We start from the raw sequence: 18,320 nt of genomic DNA on the forward strand, positions 1-18,320 counted from the left end.
TTATCGATTTTAATTTGGTTTTTAGCCATTGTAGTCTGCTCAAAATTAACTTTCCTGAACCGGTTTGCACCGATGTTTTGCGCTGCTGCGGAGCTGAACCTGAACCGAACAAATATGTGTGAACCTGAACCCTAACAGAACCGGAATGAAACGGCTCCTATCCCTGTTTTTCATATTGTGGGTTGTAATCACCCGCTCGCTTGCTTTTCAGACATTCGCTTTTTAGTTTTCGTGTTTGTTAACTTGATTTAACGAACACATAGCCAAAAATACATAACTGAAGGTATATAACTAATACGGCCGCTGGGCTTTTAGTTGTTTTCTTTTTCCACCACGGCCTTTCTGTTTCCCCTTAGCAGCAAGCGATGGGTTGTGGTGCAAAAGAACTCTATAAGATAGCGACAGTAGACGAAGAATAATAAAATGTAAACGAGGGGAACTCTCAGGCGATTGCGATGCAATTTATATTCTCAGTGGAAGTACAGAACTCGTTTCGAGCACATATGTATGCTACTAATGCTGACTTCCTGTCATACAAGAGAAGATCAAATAAATATTTGGATAATCGAAACCGATGCTAAACTGAAATGCATTAAAAATGGTACTGTCTTGTGTCGATTGCTTTGTACTGCAACAGTTGTTTAAAGTTTCCTAGATAGGTCAATTCACTGTTTGCACATACTAGGAAAACAGAAAAACAACAGACTGTATTATTCGTTCCTTATCGTTTTCTTTTTGTAACACTGCAAATGTCTTTCCTTAGAATACCCACAGGAAACGTGGACTCCCTAGAAGGTGGCATTTCATGTACATCGACCTTGAACTTCTGGAGAGTGCTGACTCTGCATTTTTTGCTTTTCAGGCTAGACAAAAAGGGTACGATATATGGTGAGGGCCCAAACATAATAAGCGAGGATGACCGTAAGTAGTCCACATATATTGCAGTCCGTCAAAGTAATAAAAAAAAATCACCATTCGGTAATGGTGCGCAACGAAAGTATGTGACCTCTTGCCTCTAAAGCCAAGCATTCTCTGCCGCTGTGAGACAAAAATAAATAAATAAATCTAAATAAAGGCGGGTGGGACGATGAGGTCGACGAATACGTAGAGGAAGTTACGCAAGGGTGAAACAAGGAATGTAAGAAATACCCATTGCCCATACCCATTTGTCGCTGGCAGGCAAAGTACTCTAGAAAGCGATGTAGTGCACCAAAAGAAGGGCAGAAAATTGCAAAGCAGATTGTTTCTGCTGTTTTAAACGAAGTGTTATTGCTCCATAATGTAGAAGCCTGAGTCTGGGCACATAGAGGGACGAACGGTCAGGCTTTTACATTATGGAGTTCATCCACCAGCTGGCCTTCATGTGCGCCATCTTATCGGAAGTATTATTGCCACGTGGACTGAAATATATTGCTTGAGACGTCCGTTACTCCTGCATATTTCAAAGGGGGACCTCATGTTTGGCGCTCGTTATAGCCAGTGTGCGCTAATGCAAGGTGATATGACAAGGTGGACTACAGAGTAATGGCAAGTACTTGACGTACCAAGCACTCAAGTAGTTCTCTAACTACAGCGTACTTAAACTTTACTTGAAGTACATTTCAAATCGTATATTTTGTATTGTACTTAAAGTACTTTTTCCCAGTGGTTTCCGATCAGGTACCCAAGTATTCAAGCTTGAACATCCGATAACACATCACAAAAGGGTGTCAGAATGATCCATACGAAAGCGCTAAAATGACAACGAAAGCACCCAGATATCGCTATCTGTGTTCTTTCATCTTGTTTCCATCATTTTAGTGCTTTTAGTGTAGGATGGAGTACCAACAGTACCAGTCTGGAATTTTACCAAAAACGATTTTAGTGCTCTTAATGAGCAAATTTGTGTAAGAAAATCAATTTCTGAGGGGCTTGAATTGTTGAAAACGCAGTGAAGCTTCATGTTTATGTTGAACGAGCGATTGCAAAGACACACACACATTATGACACCGCAACCCGCAGAACGATGACGTGTTCTCTTGTTATTTCAGTTAACCCAATGCACGGTTCCAGTTCTTTTGCATATTGTTTCCTTCATTGACAATTAATAATCATTCTATATCACAATGAGTGAGTGGATTATAGGGTGAAGTAAAGCAACAGTCGGAAAGATGCATATGGTTTCACGTTTCAGTTTCACATATTACGTTTTTTTTACGTTTACTTTCATTTTCTCCATATTTTGTTTAAGCATGATGTATTCCATAATGGAAGCAAATAATGCCCAGAAATGTACAATCTCTGCTGGCTTGTGTTCTTTTTTCCCCCGAAATTTTGCAGTCTGTTATAACCGAAGATTAGTACAGAACATCACAAAACACATTTTGGTGCACTGTACAGATTTAGAAACTGCTTTCGGAGAATAGTACGAGACCAGTGCATGGCGGATGAATCTCTGACAGCTTTGCATAACAAAGCTTTCTTTTGCAGCATGTTTTTATGTGCTCCAATGACGCGTGCTTTTTAACAACTGGCAACAGTTTCACATATTTATATAACATGATGTTGAAGGCGCAATCCTTACTTGTCACTGTGAACCCTTGCTGTTATCAATTACAAACAGCTAAAAAAACGCAGCAGGGCAACACAAGCAAATAAAACAAGAACTCGTACAACACTGTAATTTCATTTATTATACATTCTATGACCAATAACTTATGCTGCATATCGTCCTCTAATGTCGTATGTCAGGGATCGACTACACTAGTGTATTATGGGGTAAATTGTGGGATAAATTTCACAGTGCACATGGTAATGTGTGTACACAGTGTCATGCATAGAGTGTGAAGTTTTGGAGAAATAATTATTCCTAAGTTGGGGGGGGGAGGGTAAAAATCGGTAAGAAACGTGATCTAAATTAATGCAAATTCAGGGTGGAAAAACTTCCAGTATGCTTATTCCTGGAGAAATCTGGCTCAGTTACTCCAATTAACTGTACCGGTTTGCTACTCTTTTGAATCCGCCAACCACGTTCGTTTGCTTTTTTTTTTAAACTGGCGCCTGCGGAGTCTGTCGAAAGCCTCATTGGCCTGATCCAACCCTTGCACCCAAAACGGCGAATCGAATCTTTCGAATCCATCAACCATGTTTGTCTGTTTCTTTTTGAAACTCGCGCCTCAGGAATCTGCGAAAGCCTCACTGGCCTGATTCGAATCCCAGAGCCCAAAACGGCGAATCGAATCTTTCGAATCCACCAACCACGTATGTTTGTTTCTTTGTAAAATTGGCGCGTTCGGAGTCCACAGAAAGCTTGATTAGCCTAATTAAGGGTGTGCCAGAACCACAGCATAAAGCTCCGACATTACAAGTTGAAAAGTAACATGGTTTTACTTTTGATTGTTTCTTAGTTCAATGGCAATAATTTAGACACGGGAGTTCGTGCATTTACTGTAGTCGATGAACAACATGTTATATTACATTTCAGAAGCTGTATGTGAATGCGTTTTCTCCTGAAAGTGAACTATTATTTAACTTGTTTTTGATTAAACAAATGTATCAAATTCTGCTTCAAAACACCTTTCAGTAGAAGGGTGTTTTGCCCCAGACTCTTTAAACTTGCGTTAAAGAAAGGTTTCGGAAGATTCGAGGCTTCGCAGGACCTTCATTGGATTCCGATTCGGATTCGGGAAATTCTTGATTCGTCCCATATCTATACACCAGCAGCAGAAAGTGTAGTTCGTTCAGCGTCGTTCGTGTTTGGTAACACGCTGGAAACTGCTCTCTTTCACTTGTGCTTCTAGGTTGGTTTGGGTGCGCTTTCTTATTCAGATTGAGATGCCTTGTAAGGAGAAAATCCGCAAAACGTTTCGCAAACTTCGTTCGTGTTTTTTCATAAAACATCAAAAACGTCGAATCCGAAACCGACTGCCAGCTTCCGGTTGAAATACCCCTTCCCTGCTTCGCCTCTTCCGGTGACGTAATTGGTATTGCTGGCGAGATTCCGAATGGACCAGCTGACGGCGCCGCCAGGCTGGTTGCAATCCCACAGCACCGAAAGCATGATCGCAGATGTTTCAAGCGACTGTTTGGCAGCAGATTTCGATTCAGAAGACCACAATTTATTACTGACAGCCTGACTACATAACAAACTCCAGTGAAGTCGGTTCGCGCACTGTTGCCCTAGTTCAGCCGGGAGCGCGCAGCCGACTGCATAATCTGATTAAATTCATTTTTTAATGGCTGCGATTGTTTCGAGACAAAATATTCCGGCTACATGTGTTTCACGCACACAATATTCCGATCGCACCTTCATTTCAACTGCGTTTTTTTGTTCGGACACTACCTTTCACGGTTGCAGAATGGGGTCTCCCATGCCGTTCCAATGGCATTCCGAGGAATAGAGATTTGCGATAATTCCATTCCTTTCAATTCCTCGGAAGGAAAAGGCATGGTCAGTTCCCACTACTGGAATCGCTTGTCAACCCAATTCCATTCCGTTAATTCCCTCAATAAAAGATACGGACCGGTAACCATACTGGCAAGTCTAGCAGTGCTAGAGGAGATTGACATTTCCAAGCACGTGAAAAGCACAAAGACAAGGTTATTTCACTCTTGACCGTGTGCAGGTGCAGTGCAAAGGGTGCGAGGGCAGAAACCAGCACGTTGAAACCAATACTGCCACCGGGGCACCCAGACCACTTCATTCCCATTCCTAGGACAACAACAACAACAACAACATATATATTGTGATGATGAAGTGGGGAGATTTTCCACTCTAGGAGTGAAACGCTACCCCATAGCTAGGGGTCTAATATGAGTGGTGACAATGATCAGTGATGACGATGAGAGATGACGGGAATTCCTAGGACAGTTTCCGCCGTACCATTCCAATTCCATTCCGGCGCTCTGGTAAATCTGGAATGATTCCGGAATCATTCCAACTCTGGAGTGGCAACTCCGCAACCCTGTTACCTTTAACGACAGTGTTACCGAGGCGGGCATTAAAGAAGAAATGAGAAAAAGCCGCGAGATACAGTTGGATCATTTCGGGGTGTCACGTTGGCTGTGACGTGGTCAGCGGTAGCAAAACGGATCGTGTTGTAGACTTTGGCGTTGTGCTGTTTCTTTGCATAAACAACAGGCTGTTTCATATCTACGGATGACTGCAAAAATTTTGCTCGTAAAGCGAAGCGTGACGAGCACAGGAGCCCCGAATAAACCCTGTGCTATTCCCCAGCACGCTCGCACTGACCGCACGAGCAACAATAATTTCGAGACGTGTTTACTGCGTAATCTTTGCATTGGCATTATTGTTCTTACTGTCTTTTTTCATCATCAAAATATCAAGTCTACTTCGCCTTTCACTTGCCCTTGCTCTTGTTCTTGGAATAACGTGCATATTCTCCCTTCCTATTGTTTGTTGCGTATGCATGATACTGCATGACGTAAGGGACGGAGTTCCTGTTGGACACTGATTCGAGATCTCTCAGCTTCATCGCTTCATCACAGCTTCATCACAGAGCCAGTCGTGCAAACATCATTTGTAATAATCAAAAACAGATTTCTAGTACGTCCACATCACCAGATATCACCGTTGCTGCAAAATAATTACTGTGGGCAACGAACCGTCAGGTGGGCAAACTTAATCTACAGACTCGACCACTATGGTGTCGCTCATGATCACAGCCCTGTCGTGACGTAAAGCCCGAATTACAAATGTAATCGACATCTAAACGTTGTGCCATGTGTTGCCCTATATAATGGAGGTACTTAGCTGGATTATATTAGATTAGATTAGGCAGAACTTATCTGCCTGCAGTAAACCCATCTTGGGTATTTGCCCACAGGGCTCTGAAAAACGTGAAGAGGCGGTTGCGTAATATCTTCTGAATGCCCACCCATAGAAAGGCTTCATCCTCATTATACCGCTTCCGCCACGCTATTAAACACCACTTGCTTGATGACGGGGGATAGATCGACTTACATTCACTTTTGCTTGTTCTCTTGCTCGTTCTTTTCTTTTTTTACCTCACATGACGGGCTCTGTTCTATTTATTTTGTTCTTGTCTGTTTCTCATTTTTTCCTCTTTGTCCATTGTTTCAATGTTAATACGTACCGTACCCTGTTTTTGTATACTGCTTTGTTTTGCCTTGCGTTGGTTTGTACTGTACTCTGATTTTTTATATTGTTTTGTTTTGCCTTGATTCTTATTGTAATACTACTGTACCTCCTGGTTTACTCAAATTGCATAGTTTGTTCTGTATATTTTATTTACGTAATTGTCAGTGAGTAATACGTTGTGAAGCTGTCAGTAAATAATTAGTAATCAGTAATTAATTTTACTGGGGGAGGGCCTCCCTCTAGCTCTGCTACTCTGCTCCCGTACTACCATCTTTTTAATGTCAATAACGAAATACATAGAATAAAACTTTGGAAAAGTATGTCAGTAGGAAAATCGGAATATAGTTAGAGGCGAAGGGTAGGTGAGCGCGACTTCTATATAGGCACGACAATAAAACTCTTCTATATTGATGCAAGCGCACACGTGTTCAGAGAGCTACTAAACAAGACACTTAAGATAGGATCAAAAATACATGAACAACCCATGGCAATGAAATTCGGAATGTTACCAACTACAAGATGTACTTGCCTTTTACTCGTGTATACTATTCCGGACTTCTGGTTCAGTGAGTGAGATGTGTGACAACGTAATAGTGAAATATGATTTAACGTTTGAAGGCCGGAGGAAGCCATCATAGCAGTCGGGGTATCTTGGTTGTAGGACATTCGAAAAATAGTCAGAAAAAGATAATGGCAACTTGCTTGAGAGTCGCTGGTACGTGATATTGTCTTTCAGAAAACTTATAGAGTTGCGATCAAGGGATGTGTTAACTTTAGTGTGGTTCTAAAATATTTTACGATTTTCCTTCAGCAGGCGCAAGAGGCCAAGAGGTCCGAAAAGATGCTTCCCTCTCTCCCAGTCTACTACGACCTTATGTCAGTCGCCCAATAATGAAGCGCGTTTTCCGCGTCGAATGAAATTCACTGGCTGACGTGACCTCACAACACAGCAGCAGCTGTGAAAGATCGCTGCAGCTGAGCAGACTCTTGTAAAGTAACATTCTGAGGAAATATGCGGTTCCGCATAGGAACATTTCGTGTGACAGGTCCTCAAGGTACGAACGTCATATCGTGCAAAAAAAAAAAAAAGACATGTCCGAGGTGATTTCCATGCACCTCTAATCTTGTCTGATCGCTGTTCTCCTAAGACATCCGCAAAAAAGAAAAAGGAAAAAGAAGAGCAATGAGATGGCGAGACGGGTAATCCTCCCAAGTCGGCCTCGACGATGTTTATATATTTTTTCGAGCAGAATACGGTATGGCAATAACTAAAGGCTAGCGCAGAGAGGAAAGTTTAAGTGGGTATAGAGGGTCTTCGTACATCGTAGGCTACCGCCTTTGCGTTCGTGGGAGATAGCGTTGGTGGTTCTGTGCACTGCGCGAAGCTCTCCTTCTGTTATAGGCGTGCGCAGGTCAATCAACGCTATCCCCTACGTACGCAAAGGGGATTGCCTACGATCTACTCAAACTACTGTCTTGTACCGTGTGCCGTGGGAGTGCCTTTCCACAATTCGAAGACAAAAATGCCTTTCATTCGATGATGATTTTTGATCGGAAGATCATGTAGTAAAACTGCACGTTTGCAAAACAGGTATATGTTGTAGGGGCCTAACATCTTTCATTGATGGAACTCTGTTAGTACTCAAACGCTTTTCCTTGTATATATACTTCAGATACCTCTCAACTTGTAATTCAAAAGCAGTGGAATAGCGTTTGAGGCTTGGTGGAGAATTATAAAGTACGCGTTTTCTATATATTCTCGCAGTATATGGCAAGACTAACTCCACATTGGTTTACTCCCACGACGGGAACTGCGATGTTACACTTTTCTATGGAGCAAATATCACTGGCGGACCATGTAAGTAATTTTCCTGTTCTTTCGTCTAAGGTCCGATACACACGGTATTTTTCATAGGCCAGTCACCGATGGCACGGAAGAGCTACCGTTTGATATATTCGTTACTAAAGCAAATAAGCAGTGAATCAGCACAATACGAATCGCTTAGCGCAGTGAAATGCAGCCTACACTTACTTGCGCATATATTATACTTCCGGTATAACGTTTGGTGCGAAAAGCGGCTTTTGAGTAGCTTCGCTATTAACCGCTAAACAACGCAACGCCTAATTCTGGAGCGATATATTGACTAAGTAGCCACTAAACCTGATTCGTTTTAGGAGACCACATTGGGGGTTGACGAAGAATTAGTAAAACATTTCACCACGCTTGACACACCTGTACTGTATAGTTACCACCACTTTGGTGTTACATTGATAAAGTGATCGAAACTGGCAGCGATATAGGGGGAGGTCGGGCAAGATGAGACAGAAATTTGCAATCGAACATGCAATTTTTATTTTCGTACGTTTAAAAAAAACTACCCCATAGGTACATTCTCAGAGGTCTAGAGCTTCTGATCTGTAAACCAGAACGGACGTACTCGGTTCTGAAACAAACACAGAACAAGAAATCCAAAAATGCTCTCGCATCTGTCTCATCTTGCCCCAACCCTCCGGGCAGGATGAGACATCGCGTGTAGAAAGATGAGGCACGCAGTGGTAATGAACTATAGAAATTAGTTTTTTTGCAATTCAAGCACCTACACAGCCCTCTTGAGCTCACCGCACACATGATGTGCAATAAAACTGCACAGAACCCTGTTGTATTTCCCCCCACCACCATGTGCACACAAGGCACCATCGGTCTGATTTGTCGCTGGTCGCTCACTTTTGAGTGCGCTTCTGTTTTGCTGGGAGTTCCCTAGGACAAACGAAACTTTGCTGTAAATCCTATGCAACACGAAAAAGAAAAAGGAACCTCTGCGCAACAAGAATAAAGCCACCTGATAGTTGAGTGATCACTTTCTTAATTACAAAAAATTCAAATTACAGTAAGTTGTCACGTCTTGCCCCGTGCATATAAACGAATGCATTATTTTTTCACTTGCACAACGGATAACCAAGAATACCCATATTTTGCGTATATCTTGATGAATGAATAAAGTAATAGGATGTGTACTTACACTGACAGAATAAGCCTGCAGCACGCTGCTGCAGAGCTGACAAGAAACACGACTACAGAAAATTGCGCCTGTTTTGCGGGTCTTTACATTCCCGCCAGAAGTAACCGATTTTTTTTCTTCAACGCAAACACCAATCGGGACAATTTTGACGTGCAATAAAGCGGACATGCAGAGTCACCTATGAATAAAGTTTCAAGCGCATGGAGCAACTCGTCTCTGAGACAGGCGGCGTCGAACAACAAATGTCGCGTCTTGCCCCGTGCCTCATCTTGCCCCACCTTACCGTATACTTGGTGTTTTTCAGCATTTACGTTTGTTGGTTTGTTAGTTTTGCATTTAGTTTTACGAAAATTTCAAGAGAGCAGGATAGATGTTATTTCTCGAGTTGCTCTTAATATCTAGGCAGACATCGTCTCGAAGAAAGTATGCAATTATTGGATGACTAATTACCTAAAATTCATGAACTAAATTTCTTATCGGGGAATTTTGAACACAAGCGAGATAGAAGAACGGGAAATAACCCTCGTTGAAATCAGTTTTTTTTTCTTTTCAAAAATCAAGAAAAAAGCGCGTGCCGGGAACTATCCACGGCTGAATTTCGATATGCAAATGAACCGAGACATAAAAAAGCGCGCATCAGGAGCGCATCACCTTATAGCCGACGGATATGTGGGCCGGAAAGTGGTTTATCTGGCACGCAGATCGGCATCTGCTCCAATTATGTCCATCGCTCCAAATCACGAGGTGGTCTGACGTGAAATGTGCGCTGTACTCCATGCGTTCCCATTCTCCACGGTTTCGGTTTCGACTCGTATGCATATCTAAATTCGAGGATGGTTCTTTTAACGAAGGCGGGTGTTTCAGAATTTGTTAAGCGTGGAATGGCGTTTATCGAGGATAGTCTCCGAATTTGCTATCTCGCCTATGTCCGAAAGCCCCTAATTAAAGAGCTATTTATTGATTTTTAAGTCGTTAGTCACCTTGAGGTAACATACTTTCTTCGAGAGGATGTCCACTTCGCAGTGGAACTCGACTGCAAAAACCACATCTATGCTACTCTCATAGCTTTTAATAAAAATAAAAAATCTGTTCTGAAAAAGGACCATGTATTTACTGTGATAACACCTCCAAGTTTAATGGCGTGGTCTGCAATTTATTTGGAACTCCTATGCAGAATTATGGAAGCCATACACAGAGTGAGAACTAGCGAAGTGCTATGGTACACAGAGGGAACTTACAGGGAATTCAATCAAAGCTTGTTAACAGCTTGCAAGCTTGTTAACAAACATAACACCTTTTCCCGGTATTTCTTTTCCCTGCCTCTGTTACAGAATTACTCTTCAACCTTCTATTTTTATACTAGATATTACGGTTTATTTTTCAACAGCAGGGTGAAGGGACGAGATTTTTAGGAAAGCTAAATACGAAAGTGTTAGATTGTTAATGGCTAACACTTACATCTGATTTGTTGGCTCGTGAACTGGACAAGGCCCCTCGTGACTTGCAGCTGTGTTGAGCGGTACACAATGCTAGCAGGTTGTGCATACACCGAGTCGTGCATATGATCTATGATATTGTAAGTCGACATCCTCATCAATACATACTGGACTCAAGTATAGGAGCTATGTCATGGCCGAGCCACCCCCAATTCAAAGGACACTTTGCCATTTGGAGATTATGTAAACTCCCAACTTTACGCAGAAATTCGTAAAACTGTGTGAAAAAAGCTGCAAGGTGTCGGTATAGAGAAAAACATGGGCAACGAGTTAGCTTTTTTTCTGTCTAAACCAATGTACAGTCGAACCTTCTTCAACACGACACACCTGAATCCTCGTTTTATGATTATTTTGCTCAGAAACCAAATCCTCCCTGTGTACATCCTCGTCAATGTCACAACTGGCTTAAGCATTAATGAAAGATGTTCTTTTTTTGGCCGGAGCACCGCAGTATAAGCCAACGGTGGAAGTTGACGAGGCCTAGAAATTTCCTCAGTTAGCGGAGTGAAGTGTGCCCAGGAAAGCATTATGCCTTGGTCTTGTGTCTTTTGGATGGAAGTGGCATATGCCCTGCGAAGTTACCTTGTGTCTCATAAGCTCCACGACGAAACATTTGCGGCTATTGTTGACGAGGCTCTGTTCTACCGATTCTGAGTATTATAGAACGAAATCGAGGAGGCAGATTACTCGCAATCCATGTTGCACGGAGAACTTACCAGGCGTGTGCATGAAACTTCGTGAACAGCCCCGCACGAGACTACATGTTACGTCACGCAGGGTACAGGAGGCGGGAGAGGGAGCATTCCAGAGTTTCGATTTCGTTATATGCTTCCCAGCAGGGTTGCAGAATGGGGTCACCCATTCCATTTCCATTCCGAGGAATGGAGATTTGTGATAATTCTATTCCTTTCAATTCCTCGGAATGAAAAGGTATGGTCAATTCCCACTCTTGGAATGGCTTTGCAACCCCATTCCATTCCTTTAATTCCACCAATAAAATAAATAGGACCGGTAACCGTACTAGGTAGCCCAGCAGTGCTATAGAGGATATTGACATTACCGAGCACCGAGAAAATGCACAAAGACGAGGTTATTTCGCCCTCCTCCTCTCCTCCTCCTTCTCTTCATTGCATCATCATTACAGGAGTTTGCCACCAAAGTAGCTGGTGCAAGCGATATGGAGTTGCGAGCCTCACACTAGTGAAGCCAAAATATCCATTTTATTTTTTCTTAAAGGGACTCTGACCAGAAGTTCGACAAATATTTCGTTTGCATCTATTACGAAGGTATAATATGCCTCCAAGCCACACGCGAAATATTTTGGCTGTGCGCGGAGGCAAAGTTTGCCAAACAGGGAGCTGAAAACCGGCTTCGCTTTTCCCCCTCAACTCGCGCAATCGGGGCCGAAATCTAGCCTCTTTGCAGTGGACATCCGCCAATTTCCGTGTGCCTGACGAAGTCACGAGGGCCACGTTTCATTGGGCGCCCGGACCGGAAGTTCTGTTGTTAGTGAGTCTGTGCGTTGGTGAGAGCGCCGGCATCCGTCCGGAATGCCCGATCGGGCAATATGGACGTCGAAGGCAGAAATGCGGAGACTTCGAGCCCGGAACTTCTTTCTGACCTTTCTGCGATCGAGACATCGAGAAGAAAATTCTGCGTGCTGAACAGCTCGGTAGGCTTTCGAAATGTCGCCGATGCCGCGAATGCGAGACGAAGTTAGAGCTCTACGAACATCAGTTACAGATGAAGTAAACAGCATGAGTCGCCTGTCTTCAGGTAAGCGATGAGCTTTTTAACGCACACTGTGATCGAACATGTAACCGTTCGCAGAAATTTCGTGTTCTGATATCTAATGCGCACTTGCTGTTCATGGTGCCGGTGTGGCTGGTGTGTCATAATGCCGAAGGAGATCGAATGCTTGTGCTGCAAGGAGCTCGAAAACACTGCCGAATGACTGCAGTATGAGTGCATTACAACCCACAAAGATTTCCAACTTCTATTCTTCAATATGACTGTCCTGAAGGTCGCATATTGAACTCCGTGGGCACGCGAACCTATGAGCGACTGTATTCACAAGTAAGTCACATGTGTCCTTGTCGAACGATGTTAAAATAAAATTTGGGCGCCCAAAACTGGTTTGGTCCTGCAATAGAGTCGTTAAAAACTCCAGTACAGGGCGCAGCACATAAAAAGGCTATACAGTACACGACTCTGAACTGGAGAAAACCAATATAGGCAATTTTGTAATTGTCAGTGTGCTGTGTCCTGAGTCACGTTTTTTATGTATTGCCCTGTGCATAAGGTTTTAGCGTAGGTTTTTAGTGATATTGAGTGTTCTTGATTGTCGATTCAGTGAAAAGTAAAACAACTTTGGGTTCTAAAAGAACACAGCATGTGTAGTAATGTACAAGGTGTGGGCAGGTAAACTGCAGTTACTCTCAGGTACATGTAGAAATGACAATGCACACACACTGTACTGTAACCGGTTACCTATTTGCCTAAACTATATTTTATGTACATCTGTGTAGACGATGCAGATACACTGCGTATCGCCAGTTTGCAAGGTGAGTATGGCACAAGCTTGGAAAAAACAAGATCATGGCCATCCCAGCCTGTGCAGTGAAGAGGGTCGGGCAAGCCTTTCCCACAGAAAATGGCACAGGCTTCAAGTACCCAAGATCCTAACTGGGGGTACCTCTTCGCACAGCTCGTCTATCACATTTAAAATAATTCAGCATCTGTATTTAGGATGATCTATAGCTCTCAGGATGATGCATGGTTCATGAGTTCAACATGTTGTGTTGAAACACAACACTAGTCCTTTTTAATGAGTCTTGCGGAATGATAGATGAGCACTCCTTTCGTGACATTGTGTACCTTTGCTACAGTGAACAATTTCTTGAGCAAGACTGATGAACGAACAAAAAATAGAGTCTTGTCTTCCAAATATGTATGTTCCTTGTAACTTCCGTATTTGTTAAGTGACCCATGTTGATGTCCCCCCTCATGTAATGCCTGCAATGGCCTTTGAGATATATTCATAAATAAATAAATATCAAAACCGGAAAAAGATGTAACACGTATCCTCTCTTTGTGTGAATGATACATAGACATTCTCAGAAGATTTGTACATAGTCACACTTTGCCTCATTTTGCATAAAGCCTAGTTCCACCTCTTATATCATCTCCGCGCTTCAATCTCCAAAGCAGTACAAGGCTAAAGTAATCAGCTACTACATAAAAAGAAGGAGGGGAGGAAAACAAATGCTGGCACATCTAAAATTCGAAGAAACCCTGGTACTTTCACGGGGCTACTCACGGCTCAGTGCTGGATCAGATCCCGATGGAAAACAGCTTTTCTGAGCCTCAGTGATAGATTCCCTTGATTGCACTGACTGTGAGGCACATCTCATTGGCTTGGTGGCAAGTGGGCTTGCGTCTGATAGTAAGATTTGGAAGAAAGGGAGCAAGGAACATCTCTCTACGGTCTTAAGAAGGATATCAACGTTACCTGTCAAGGTACAGCATTTCATGTTGCTTTCAGTAAGTACAACACTCCTCATAGCAGTTACCATTCGTGTTGGGAAAGCATGCTGAAGTTAGCTCAGGCAGTGCATCCAGAACTGTGAATCGGGTTCATAGAGAGCACCTGGTGAGAGGGACAGCAACAGTGTCCAGTAAAGACTCTCCAGGAATTTTGTGCAGGTTTGGGGGTCACACCTTTTAATAGTGTTGATGGAAAGCAGGGTGTGTGAATAACTGACTTCTGGTAGACGAATTCTTGTTATTTATAACCAGGTACCCATGTTCTAGTAATCTAGAAAAAGCCAGGCTCTCTTGGAGGAAATTGCTAATGAATCTGAGTGTCTTTTGTGGAAACAGGTCGTAACTGCCTTTCTATCCACCCTTCTTAGTTGCCCTAGCAAAAGCAAATATGTAATGCTGTGCACCATATCTGATGCTAGCACACTAATTGCTTTGAGTGTTCTCAGGCTTCTGAAATGGAGCTACCTCGTACATACGCTGTGCCATGTCGGCAAGAACATAAATCAGACTGCCTTTACTTTTTAAATTGGCCCTTCAGTGCTTCATGTGACTGCAAGAATGGCACCCCCAAAACAATAGGCAACAAGAATGATTTCTGCAATGTATTGAGCTTTGTAAAACAACAACTTTATTTGAAAATATATTCCAGAAGCCGGGTGACAACCTCATAATGTAGCGTCCTTTACTGCAAACACCGCTCAACACAACGAATAAAAACAGAGCGTAAACGTTTTGTCGCCTATCCGGGTGGCATCATCAGTACAACAGAGGCCAAAGATGAGCACATCAGCCTATCTAAGAGGGAATCTTACACATCCGATAGGGGGCCACGGTATGTATTACAGGCTGAAGCATCACGCCTGATAAAGCAGGATTCTAAGAACTTTCTAGGGTCCCATCGCTAGTCATGAGCAAAGGTTACTGCACCATCAAAATATATGTCCCTTAGGACAGCAGTGGTAGACTGATTCGGTCCTGTTTAGTTAAGCTAAGCATTAGTAGCCCTGGCTCTTTTAGTCTTGTCCCACGTCTTTTGTCTATCTCGCCAATGTAGGTTGTATCAGATTCTATGCACTCAACTTGATATGCACAGTCAAAATGCCTGATGGGCACAGTGCCCTCCAAATAGCGTATGAAATACATTGGATGAAAGGAATGCGGACCACCGATTTGACTCCTTTGATGTTGTTTTTGATTGTTCTCTGTTGGAGGGATGATGCCACCTGGATAGGCAATGAAACGTTTACTCTCTTTATTCTTAATTGTTGTGTTAAGCCAGTGTTCTGAGTAAAGCATTTTACATTATGAACTTTGTTTGAATGATGATTAGTGGCGAGCTTCATACCCTGGGCCACTACTCTAACAATTGCTTGTGGTAGTGTGGCGAAATGGAATAACGAGCCTTGTAGACAATTTACTTGGCAATATATTTATTTCTCTCTCATAGGTTGAAGAACCCAGTGTGGTGTTACATAACGGAGGGGCACGTAATTATACAAGACCGATCACCAAAAGGCCTTGCTTTTGACTTTGACTAGATTAAAATGTGAAGCGATTGTAATATAACAAATGCTGCATGGTGGCGATATGATAGGTTCTCCTCACGAGTTGTCGCCACAGTTACGGTTAGTTGAGAAACTGCACATCCAGGTAGCAGGATCAAATTTTAATTAGGCTACTATGGCCAACACGCGAGCGTAGAGCACAGTGTCAAAAGCCCTTAGAAAATAAAAAGAATACTACATCTACGTGGACCCAGAAATCAAGACAGTTTGAAATGCTGTGAACGAATTCCATGCACTACGTTAGTTTTGCCTGAATACCCTTTTCTAAAACCATGCTGGAATTTAAAAAAAGAAATTGACAGAGTCAACTTGGTTGACAACGTGGTAGTACATGATGTGCTCCATTAGTTTACAGGGAACCCTAAAAAGTGGAGCTGGTTAATAGATAGAAGGAGCATAGTTGTCACCTCTTCTGAAGACAGGAATAAGCTTGAGACCTATGTCCTCGACTCGCACACATACTAAGAACCTTTGACACAGATTAACGTATCTTCGTTCCAGCTCTTTCACTTTCAGATGTTCATCTCTGTTGAGTGGTCTGTCATTCTTGTAATACAGATTGGAATTGAAATGCAGGTGCATAAGGGATGCTCTGAAAGAAAAGTGTTTGGTTTTAGTGCTCTTAATGTTTCTGAAAACGAAAACAAACTTCACGGTGACTATTCTTCTGAAATGAGCAATTCCAGGACGACAGCAAAAAAATATATCTTGCCATATCATGATATCCATCTGGCACTTCAATTGAATAATGGCAGTTGAAGATGACGATGATTCAATTTAATGACGCATAAGCAACTCGGGCTATAGTGCGCCAAAACCATGGTAAAACTGTGACTTGTTAAATATCAGACGATTATACTAAAATAATATACTTTGTTGGTTGGTAAATTGAGATATAGACAAAAACATGATATGATAAAAATAAGCAATTGAAGAAAAGGCAATTGTTGGCTTTGTGTGACTGATGTCGAGTTTGCCACACTACGTGTTGAATAATAATGACGCTGATACGCTGTAGCATATAAAGTACAATCATACACACGCTCAATATGTGGTGGATATGTGAAACCAATATACACATACTTACATTTCAAACTTTCTTGAAAAAGGCAGTCCAAGTCTGTCGGATTTGCCAGACTCTATACAAAGCCAGTAAGCACAGTGTGGAATGACTGATTCATCTTTCGAAGGCAGAGGTGCAGCTACAACGACGCTTCGTCATCTCAATGCTTCGGAGCGGCATAGCCTAGTAAGAAGCCATCAGAAGGATCTCATAAAGATAACTTGGTCGAAAAAGTGGAGGGTTCTGTGGGATATGTAAGAAAGCATACGCGTTACACAACAGCTACGAGAATGATCGACTGCACCTGCATGGTTTTCAGTACGTAGACTTGGAACTGAAAAATAAATGTGCTAACCTTGTTGATACTACTTTTCCGTCAGGACCACACGAGAACACATTTGGTTTTTTTAGTTGAAGGTATCATCAGGTCACCATGCTCCTCTGAGATGCAGCAGACAGAAGTTCGCTGAGGCGAGTGACTGCCGTTGCGGTTCGTCGCTTCGTAGCAGATCAAGAACAGTACACCGCAACGATAGGTGAAACGTTCAGAATATGGTGACCAACTCCAACACCAACCCAATGACCCGAACAAAGAGGATGAACCGGGAGTCACACAAGTTCGCAGTTCGCAAGCTCGGCATACGGCATCCATTACAGCTGACCGGATACGGAAGCATATATCGAACGCCGTGTACAGATTGAAAAGAAAATCGTAGAAACTGTTGCAGGTGATAAATGCAGTGTATATTTTTCTTTTTGAGGCTCTGTAACAAAAACATATTAACGTAGAAATGCCATTTCTTGAAGGAAATTGACAGATATTGCGTGACCACGTGACGCGTTTGAGCCAATTGTGGGTGTTGCGAGTGGCCCCCGTGTTTACGTCATCTTGATGGTGGGCCGGGGTGGATATTCTATATAAACGTATGTTTTCTCGGTTTGACGCTAGGCGTGCTGCACTCGGATGAAGTCGAATGTTTAAAATTCGAGTTTAGAGAAACCGTGGGGTTTTAATGCGTGAATTTTCGCATGGAGAGTCCTTGTTGGGTGCTTTATCGACTACAAGTACGAAAGAGCTCCCACAGTTTCTGGTCAGAGTCCCTTTAAAACCAAAGCAAACCATCGCCCTTGACCGTGTGGCACCCAAACCATTCAATTCCAATTCCATTCCACCTGCGAAACAAAAAAGCCGAATTCCATTCCCATTCCATTCCTAGGACAGTTTCCAACATTCCATTCCAATTCCATTCCGGGATCTGATAAATCTGGAATGATTCCGGAATCATTCCAACCCCAGAGTGGCAGCTTCGCAAACCGGCTTTACAGATCTTTGCCAACTAACGAGTTCCCGGCCGCGAAACCGACTTTGTTCCCTGTTTTGTGAAGAATAGACCGAACTTTAAAACACTGACACTATAACAGTTTCGAAACGTACCGCAGTCTCCCTTTAAATGCATCATCAGTACCATCAGTGATAGCGGTGTCTACCTGTCCCTTCGTTTTTATTTTGGCTCTCACTACTTAGTGCAA

At 42.7% G+C, this 18,320-nt stretch overlaps 1 long non-coding RNA gene across 1 annotated transcript; it reads right to left on the reverse strand.

Annotated features, from left to right (window-relative positions):
• Positions 1–15,697: 15,697 nt before the first annotated feature.
• On the reverse strand, positions 15,698–17,220 carry LOC135373260 (uncharacterized). Its single transcript, XR_010416386.1, has 3 exons — positions 17,146–17,220; positions 16,815–16,973; positions 15,698–16,319 (listed from the first exon to the last, which is right to left on the reverse strand). It is a non-coding gene; the product is annotated as an uncharacterized LOC135373260 (long non-coding RNA).
• Between the last annotated feature and the right edge of the window lie 1,100 nt (positions 17,221–18,320).

This window comes from Ornithodoros turicata, chromosome 1, assembly GCF_037126465.1.
Source record: "Ornithodoros turicata isolate Travis chromosome 1, ASM3712646v1, whole genome shotgun sequence".
Lineage (NCBI taxonomy): Eukaryota > Metazoa > Arthropoda > Arachnida > Ixodida > Argasidae > Ornithodoros > Ornithodoros turicata.